This window comes from Gossypium hirsutum, chromosome D12 (assembly GCF_007990345.1).
Source record: "Gossypium hirsutum isolate 1008001.06 chromosome D12, Gossypium_hirsutum_v2.1, whole genome shotgun sequence".
In the NCBI taxonomy this organism is placed as follows: Eukaryota; Viridiplantae; Streptophyta; class Magnoliopsida; order Malvales; family Malvaceae; genus Gossypium; species Gossypium hirsutum.
The window spans coordinates 6354714-6365450 of NC_053448.1; positions in this window are offsets into that span (position 1 = coordinate 6354714).

Sequence of the window (10737 nt, forward strand, 5' to 3'; positions counted from 1 at the left end):
TACCCTTTAACATCAGCCTTATAACTAAGAAAAAACACATTTAATAGATCTAGGCTCCAATTTCCCATTATCAACATGAGCATATGCAGGACACCCAAAAATCTTCAAATCAGAATAACCAGCAGGATTACTAAACCATACATCTTGTGGAGTTTCTCAATGGCAATGGACAGAAATCGGTTAATCAAAAAAATGTAGTAGAGGTCACTTCAGCCCAAAATAACTTCAGTAAACAAGCATTCGACAACATACATCGAACATTTTCCATAATTGTTCTAATCATTTGTTCTACAATGTCATTTGGCTATGGAATATGATGAACTGTCAAGTGTTTCACGATTCCTTCTAATTTGCACAATTCTTTAAACTTATCAAAACAAAATTTCAAGCCATTATCTATGCGGAGATGTTTTTATCTGTTTTCCTGTCTACTTCTCAATCATAGTTTTCCAAGCCTTAAATGTGGAAAACACATCATTTTTCTACTTCAAGAAGAATACCTAAACTTTTCTGGAAAATCATTAATGATCATTAGCATATAATTAGCGTCACCCTTCGAAGGCACTCTTAATGGTCCCCAAAGATCAAAATAATTATAATACAACATTCCCTTCGTGTTATGGATTCCTCTAGTGAATCGAACTCTCTTTTGCTTCCCAAAAATGCGGTGCTTACAAAGCTTCAGTTTGCTAATGCCTTGTCCATCAAGATGTCCTCTTTTGCTTAATTCTATCATGTCGTTCTCACTCATATGTCCTAGACACATATGCCAAATTCTAATAACATCATCATTTGACAAGGAAGAGGAAGCGACGACTGCATCACTAGTAACAATAGAACCTTGCAAAACATATAACTTAGCAGTCTTTCTCTACCCTTTCATCACGATGAGGGAAACCTTGCTAATCTTCAAAACCCCACTTTCAACTGTGTACTTATTCCCTTTTGAATCAAACGTACTCAACGAAATTAAATTTCTCTTCAATTCTGGTACATGTCGTATGCTAATAAGTGTTCTGACGACTCCATCGAACATCTTAATTTTGATTGTGCCAATACCTACGATTTTATATGAAGCATTATTTCTCATAAAAATAACACTTTCAGACATTGTTTCATATGTTGTAAACCAATTCTGATTGGGACTCATATGGAAGATGCAACCAGAATCGATGATCCACTCCTTATTCACTTTAGAGTTATCGGTAGAAGCAACTAGGAGTTCACCTCACTGTATTATTCTACAGCATTAGCTTCACTAGATTGTTCTGGTTGTTTTCCTTTTTGATCTGCTGCCTCCCTTTTGATCTTGTTCTACAACTTATAGCACTTAGATTTAATGTGCCCTTTTTTCTTGCAGAAGTTATAGGTTTTACCTCTATTTGAATATCTTGATCTACCCTTAAATTTATTGTGAGGATTTCGTTCTTGTGTCCTCTCATGATTATCATCAGTATTTCATTCTTATCTCCTACTAACAATAAGACCCTCTCCTTGAGAATCGGATCCAACCACAAAATGCTTCATCTTGTCATACGAGATTGATAAAGCATAGACTTCATCAACTATGAGAGATTCGCGGCTATACAAAATTTTATCTCTAAAGGTTAAATAATACGGAGGCAACGAACCAAGTAGAATTAACCCTAAATCTTCTTTATCATACAAACCTCTATGACCTCTAGGTCTGAGATAATTTTTTTAAACACAGTTAAGTGTTTGTGTACACACGCACGTTCCTCTAGACAATGAGCATAAAAACGTTGTTTTATATGTAGCTTGCTAGTTAGGGTTTTCGACATACATAGCTGCTCAAGCTTCTTCCATAATGTAGCGACGGTCTTCTCCTTCAACACGTCCTGTAGAATTTCATTCGACAGATGCAGCTATAATTGCGTTAAATCCTTTCGATCTTTACGTCTCTTCTCTTCATCCATCAATGTCGAAGGCATCTTATCTAACCCTAGTAGGGCATCCTCCAAATCCATCTACACAAGAACTGTCTACATCTTTACCTGCACAACGTGAATCTGGTGTTGCTATCCGACAACGAAATATCATACTTCATTGTTGCCATTATCGTGATGGAAACAAGCAACCCGAAAAGCTCTGATACCAGTTCGTAAAAACTAACGTTGATAATGGCAATATAGAACGATTGCAAAGCAATAAGAAAAAGAAAATAAAGCACATAGATTTTATGTGAAAAACCCTTTCGAGAAAAACCACGGGTAGAGGAGAATAAAATTCACTAATGTCGAACTCGAATGACGCAAGAAGATTTTAGACTACATCTATTTATAGATTGAAAAACCTTATTCTAATAAATGTCAAATAGATGAAGTGTAGTAAGGTTGAAAAACCTTATTCTAATCAATGTAAAATAAAATAAGTATAGTTCTATATGGATTTTACTTTTATTTTATTTTATCACTATATTTTATTTTAACAAAGATTTTAGTCACTCAACTCTAACAAACTACAATATTTTTATACAAATTTATTGGAAAATTTTGAACAAATCTTGACAAATTGAGAGTTTAGAGAAAATAAAGAGTTGGATTTGAGTGAAAATAATGGAAAATGGCATGGGTAATTATAGGAAATTAAAGTTATCATTGGTCTGTTTCAAAATTTTACCGTTGGTACGTTTGAATTTTTACCGTTGGAAAAATTATCATTGGAGGAAAATGCGCTCAATTAGACACGCTTTCACACACACTCTCTCCAAAAACGATCTATTTCTTTAAATTTTTAAAAAATTGACCTATATGACTAATTAACAAAGTATATCGATATATATAGCTAATTTAGCCAAATATAGTGCCATAATTTTAAAAATTTTATATAATTATTAAATTACATATAGCAAATCTAAAGATATTATAAACACCTTTCAAATATAAATAATTTTCAGTCATGGGTAAGTAAGCGTGTGTTTATGAATTGAAAATTTAAGTAAGTACTGAAATTTTTATTGTTATATTTAATAAGTGTTAAATTTATATTAGAAAATTATTTAGTAAATTAGTAAATATAAACAATGAATATAATTAAATTGTTTGATAAATTAAATACTAATTTTAAAAGATTCTTTAATTTTTAATTTTAATTTAATATTTATATTATTTTGAATAGTTTAGAATTCGATCCCTCCATGGTAAAAGTATGCTAATCGAGCTAGAATTGGACCAAAGAAGGGATCTCCATAGTCACCGGAAACTGGTTTCACTGGCAACTCTGGCGGCGGCAGTGAAGAAGACGACATTGGTTCGGTGAAGGATTAATTTGGAGAAGTTGGAAAATGTTTTACACGTTAAAGAAATCCAAAGCTATAAAGTGACTAGGTGCTGTGTCAGTGGTAATAATGAGTAAGAGAAAGTAGTGTCCAATCTTAAATTGACGTGTGGGTCATAAATGATAACACCATTTATATTTTGGTATAAATGATTTTCTCATTTATCATCTTTAATTCATACGCCACAAGTTCTAAGGAGACCAGCTCAACGAAATGTTAGACGATGGTACAATTTTCTATTGCCTCTTTTTTCTTTTTTATTTATAGATTTATTTTGTAAATAGTTTTGTTGCTTTCACAAGGTGTGATGGATAGATGACAGTGTCTGTCGTGGTTGAAACTCCACCAACCACCAACATTTTCTTTTGAAAAATGAGTGGCTCTTTCATCGGCTTTTTAATCTAATTTTTGTTTTAAGATTATTTCAAAATAATAAATTATTTCACGAGTTGGTTTGGAATTGTGTTGTTTATATGTTTTTTATTTATTTTTTATTGTTTAATAAGTCTTCATTTTTAGAAGTTTTTTATCTACTCTTATAGCACGTTTTTTAATCCTACTTATGCTTGCAATCTTACTTTTACAAGTAATTTTAGGAATGATTTTATCATTACCCTTTTTAGTTTAGTTTAACTAAATTGCACTAACTAATTTAGATTTGAACTTCAAACCCCAAGGGTCATGAGCTTCTTCTCCTTCTTCTTTCTTTATTTTCCTTTTCCTTATGTTCTAATTTGCATGCATTTCATCTCTTTCTTTCCACTTTCTTTCTATTTCATTTAATTTAATATTATAAAATATACATACATGCATTTACACTTAACCATATTCCGCCACCTACACACAACCTTTTATTAAGTGGTTTAATTGCTATTTAACTCCTTTAGTTAATTTTAATTTATAATTTAACTTTTAACCCTTTCGTGATTTAATTCCTGAACCTTAATAATTCTTAATTTCATAAAATTTACTATTTCAAAAATTAATTAACTATTAAGCTAGCCTCTTACAGGTTCGGTTTACGAAAATAGAATCTTAAAAAAATATTTTTCGATACCTTTAACCATAAGGTCGTTACACTCACGATTGACGCAATCAACTCTGTGGTGGCTGGACTGGACTGCTTGGTGTTTTCAGGGTCGGCGATGGGACAGTTAAAGTAAGGAAGAGGGAGTTAACAGGGAAATGAACCAAACATTTGGTGGTTCAATTGTTGTTGAACCAAGAAAACGCCGTCACCGTATTGGCTGTCAACAATAATCAGTGATGCTATATTGTGGATCGTCTGATGGGCTCCTCAACTTCTGGGAACGTAAAGACCAGCCGCTAATACATGGCGGGTCCCCGAAGGAACATAACATGGCGGTGCTGTGCTTGGCGGCATTCGGGAATTTGGTGTTTAGCGGCTCAGCTGATAATAGCACATGCGTGTGGGGACGAGAATATGGTGGGATTCCGAGTTGCGTTTCGGTCTTAACAGGTCACGTCGGCCCGGTGAAATGCCTGATCATTGAAGAAGATCATCAAACATCAAGCAATGCGGATCGAAAGTGGGTTGTTTATAGCGGTAGCCTGGATAAGTCGGTCAAGATATGGCGAGTTTCAGAACAGATGGCGGAGTTGAAGGAGATTCGTCAGACTTACCTTAACTAACGCCTCGCCATGAATGAGCATATGAAGTTGCATTGCATGGCGTAGCCGTTGTTGTATAGTGGTCCTAATTCCAGCCTTCTCTGATAGTTGTGGTGGGTGCTACGTGTACAAATTAATTTGATTACTACAGCAAATAGCTATTTCGATTTTTCCAAAACTTCCCATGAAGAGGATACAATTATTTACCTTTTATATAAGTAATATTTTTTTCCCTTTTTTTTTGTTTTTGTTCGTCTTTTGAGCCTTTGTTATTCAATTTCCATAAGGGTCCGATTAAATTCGTTTTGGAGAGCAAATTCTTTTAGTGTTATTTTTTCATGTCTAATAATTAACATTGAGCTGCTTGTCATTCATGCATTGTTTTGTAATAATCATGTATATAGTAAGTAGACTTGTCCTTTTACTGGAGGTGTGGAAGGCGCCTCCCTGTTGAAAAGTAGAGAGTTCGGCATGCTCAAAAGGTTGACAAAGTTAATGATTTAATTTGTGAATGACTTTTTGCTTTATCTTTTCGCAAGGTTCTATATTGGTGTGAAATTTGTGTAGATTTTGATAATAAGCTTTACTTGTTTAAGTTTGTAAATCCCAGCTGAAGATGTTCTTGTGGAATTTAAAATTCAATGTTGAGGGGAAAATTTTGGTGTTAAATGTTTTGGATTCATTTCGCTATGCAATGGACGAAACTTCTATTACATACTTTACTTTATACCCGAATAATAAATTTAATTTTAAATTAAAATAAATTTGTGATGGGTTGAAAGGCCACTCGGGCTATAAAACAAAAGAAAAGTAAGAAGGGTGTTGGAGTTTGGATTTGGGAGCATCGTCAGAAAATTGAAGAAAGAGGTAAAATTTAGTTGGAGGAGAAGGTTTACGTTTAATAAGTCATACATAATAGTTTGATAGTATTTAGAAATCTATCCTGGTCCAGTTGGGCAGGTGTTCAAATCTAACAGTCATTTGCTTATCTTTTATTTTCAAGACGGTGCATTTTTTGTGCTCTTTAGCTTCCCAAGACTACTTTTTAACTAGTCGTTGTAATGTGTTCACATTGGAATGAACCTCATTTGGGCTCTTGTTGGGTCTGAGTAGCGTTTGGTTGTTTTGATCAACTCGTGTAGGGTCTTACTGGTATTAAAAAACCCATTCTGCCCTTTGTGGGATTATAGATAAGTTCTAGACCAATTTAATCAAGTGATGTTTGAAATAGGTTTCAAAGTGGCATGTGAAATCCCATATGTAAATTAGAGGTAATACTCTATGTATTCCATAATGAAGGGGTTATGTGCTTGAATGGTTGCAATGCTCGAGAAAAAAGGGTGCAAGTTTTGGCAAAAACTGTTCAAAAGGCTTGGTACAAGCCTTCACATGTCTATTGCCTATCATCTTGAAATGGATGGACAGACAGAGGTCCTCAATAGGTGCCTGGAAAGGTACCTTAGGTGCATGATTGGTGAGAGGTGAAGTGATTAGCTATTGTGGTTACCCTTAGCAGAGTGGTGGTACAATACCACCTATCATTCAGCCATCCATTAAACCCCATATGAGTCATTGTATGGCTAAGACCCCCTTCATCACCTATTCTATCTAGTTGGACCTCCCTTGTGGATACAGTAGATAGAAACCTTCAATAGAGAGGCAGTTACTCAAATTTCATTTGAAAAATGCCCAAGACAAGATGAAGCAGGCAGCTGACCGTAGGAGGAATGATAGGGAATTCAAAGTTGGAGATTATGTGTATTTGAAGCTGCAACCTTTTAGGCAACATACAATGGAGAGGGTCTTGAACCAAAAGATTTCTCCCCAAATGCTTTGGTCCTTATACAGTGGAAGGAAAAATAGGAAAGGTTGCTTAATTATCGGTTATAATTATCATTGGGATCAATGATTCATTCTACCTTCCATGTTTCTCAACTCAGGAGACGTGTAGGAAGGGCCCCAAGTCACGTTATGTTGCCATCGATTTGAAATGATGGGGCCATGACGAAGGAGCCACTTTAAGTGTTGGATAGGAGAGTGGTGAGGAAAGGGAATCATGCTGTCATAAAAGTCTTGGTCGAGTGGGCAAATACTTTTCTTGAGGACAAGGATGGGCAATACTTGTTATGAGAGGGAATGTTGCTGTTCAACTTCTGCTTTTTTCTGTTTTGTGGACTGTTGGTGTTGCGCACCGTTTTGGTTTAATGAACCATTAGTGAAACAATGCGTTTAGTTTATTTTTGAGGGATGGTGGAAACGGGCGTTTTGTGTGTTAATCCGCTTAATTGAAACGGTCGGATTGGAAGGAGGGCCCCAACCTCCTAACCGTTATAATTAGGGTGACGATTTAATTCTAAAAATTCAATAAAATTTAAATTTTGAATTAAATAATTTGATTTATTTGAGTTAACAGAGTTATTCAATTCATCTCGAATAAAAATTAAATTTTTTTTGTTTAACTCGAATATGAATTATATAATTCGAGTTATCCAAAAATCTGAATAAAAAAAAGGTAAAACTACGTCATTTTGATACCTTTTCTAAATTAAAAGTCAAAACCATTAAGTTAAAACGCAAAACAATTATATTATTCATGTAGTTAAATAATCTTGTACTTCGTCTACTAGTTAAATAATCAGTTTATGTAAACGCAACATTGCGCATAAATAGTAGGATTTGTTAACTCGACTCGGTTTGACTTGAAATTTTTGACTTGATTCGATTAAAAAAAATTTCAAATCGAGTTCAGTTGCTAAATAGATTTCGTCAACTCAACTAACTCAAAATTTTTTGACTCAATTCAACTCGATCGAATAGTCACCCTTAGTTGCAACATTTTCCTATTTGGGTGACAAATGTCTACAAAGGGAATGGTTATGAAATTAAGGAATTGAATTTTGTTTCCTCTATTCTCTTTAGATTTTCTTCCTCCTTTCTCATGTTCATTTTATTGGAACCCACCCATTGTTTGAAAAGTCAAAAAGGGTGGGCACCGAAAGTAGAAAGTAAAATTGGTTGGCAAGTTGGGTTAAAAGTTGGCATGGGATAATTGCAATTTTGGTCCTAATTGTATAGGGACATTGCAAGTTGATCCTTGAACCTCAACTATAAATAGGCCTAACCATTTCTTACTTTCTTCATCCCACACTTGCCATTCTCTACTTAAGGCAATTGTTCTCTCTCCCTATTTGTAAACTTTCACTTGTATTTTTGGAGTGAAATATATTTGGTAGTGCTCGAGGACGTAGGCAAATTTGCTGAACCTCGTTAAAATTCTAGTGTTCTTTATTTTTGTTCTGCATATTTGCAAGTGTCATTGTAGTGATTTATTGTGCTATTAAATTACGATAGAGGGATATTCTGGCTAGGAAAGATCTGGTATGTAAGCGATCCTCGTGATCCACCTCTCTTTCTGGGAATTGAACTTAGTGTGATTTTTCAGTACATATTTTACTCTTTCACACGCTTCCGCGCACATTGGTACCAGAGCCAGTTCGTACTTGGGGATACGACCGTTTACATACTATTCATGTATCGACACTATTCAGTATCGGTATGTTCACGTATACAGTAGTTGGATTGAGGAGAAAAATGGCAGCAGCATCGTCATCAGCAAGGACTACTATGACAAATGCAAAATTTGAAGTAGAGAATTTGACGGTACCAATAATTTTGGTATGTGGCAATGTGAGATCCTGGATGTCTTATGTCAGCAAGAGCTAGATATAGCCCTTGAAGAAAAACCTGACAAGATGGATGACAAGGAGTAGGCCAAGATCAATAGACAGGCGTGTGGTACAATCCGCCTATGTTTGGCCAAAGAGCAGAAGTACTCTGTCATGAGGGAGACATCAGCGAAGAAGTTATGGGATACACTGGAAGAAAAGTTTCTAACGAAAAGTCTTGAAAATAGGCTTTATATGAAAAAGAAACTTTATCGATTCACGTATGCACCCGGTATGTCGATGAATGACCATGTGAACTCATTCAATAAAATTTTAGCAGACTTGCTAAATTTGGATGAGAAATTTGAAGATGAAGACAAGGCATTATTGTTGTTGAATTCCCTTCCTGATGAATATGATCATCTTACCACCACATTGCTTCATGGGAAGGACACGATCACATTTGATGCAGTCTGTAGTGAGTTGTATAGATCTGAGACTCGAAAGAAAGATAAAAGAGATCATAGAGATACAACCGCAGAGAATCTTAACAGTAAGAGGTCGTTCACACAGCAGCAAATCTGGTAGAAGGGGAAAGTCCAAAGGGAGACCCGCCAAAGATGAATGTGCCTTTTGCCGTGAAAAAGGGCATTGGAAAAAGAATTGTCCTAAGCTACAAAAGGGCAAGGCTATTTCTATGCATGTGTAGCGGAGCATGATGAGGAGTCAGACTTTAGCTTGGTTGGCATGGCAATGGCATGTCAAACGGATGAGTGGATTTTGGATTCAGGATGTACTTACCATATGTGTCCTAATAAGGACTGGTTTTCTAGTCTTAAAGAGCTAGAAGGTGGAATTGTTCTTATGGGCAATGATAGTGCTTGTAGACAATGGGAGTGGGTACAGTCCAATTGAGAATCACGACGGCTCAATCCAAGTCTTGACAGATGTTCGCTACGTACCTAGCCTGAAGAAAAATCTCATCTCATTAGGTGCCCTAGAATCTAAAGGGCTCACATCACTTTGAGAGATGGATTACTAAAAGCAGTAGCTGGGCAACTGACGGTGATGAAAGCACAAGAAGAAATAACTTGTATTTTTTAAATGGAAGTACAGTTATTGGATCAACATCAACAGTTTCTACAAAATATGTAGATTCAGAGGCTACCAGATTATGGCATATGCGATGGGACATGCTGGTGAAAAGCTTTGCAGACATTGGTGAGCAAGGCTTATTGAAAGGTGCAAATTCTTGCAAAATGGAATTCTGTGAACTTGTGTTCTGGCAAGCAGAAGAGGGAAAATTTGGTCAGCAATTCACAATACGAAAGGAATTCTAGACTACGTTCACAGTGATGTGTGGGGACCTACAAAGTAGCTTCTTTGGAGGTATGCATATTTGTTACTTTTGTGATTTATTCAAGAAAGGGTATGATGAGTTTTGTATTCTAATGGAAAAGAAAGAAAAGGCTGAAGTAATGTTGGTAGCCATTTCTAAAGTGAAGAGAGGATTGGTTGTGGGATACACCAGATGGGGTGACGAAGATGAATCGACTATACGATATGTTAATGGGTAGAACTGGAGTACATATGCGTCCATTTTCCATCAGGCATAAATGGCCTAAGATGTGGATGTAATGCTACATATGACGCATTTTTCACTGCATATCGGATTGTTAGCCAAGCAGAAAGCATTATTCTTAGGTATAACTGATGGAGTAAAAGGATATCGTCTCTGGTGTCCTGATACAAAGAAGATTGTTTTCAGTAGAGAGTGACTTTTGTGAATCACCATGTTGAAGTACAAGGATTCACAAAAGGATGACAAAACCGGTAGTACTTTGCAGCAGGTGGAGCTTGAAAAGGTTAACGATGATCCAGCTAATATTGAAGGGACAAATGATGAAGAGGTTCCTACCCAAGAACCTCTACAGCAACAAGAATCAATTGCATTAAGAAGGCCAAGAAGAGAGATTCGTAAGCCTGCTCGCTTGATGATATAGTGGCCTATGCACTTCCAATTACAGATGATGATGTTCCTTCTACTACAACAGAAGTAAAAGTAACCCTGATGGTGTAGTGGAGCAAGCAATGAGAGATGCATCTCTCATAAAAAGCGGGGTGGTGACTACCCAAGGGGAA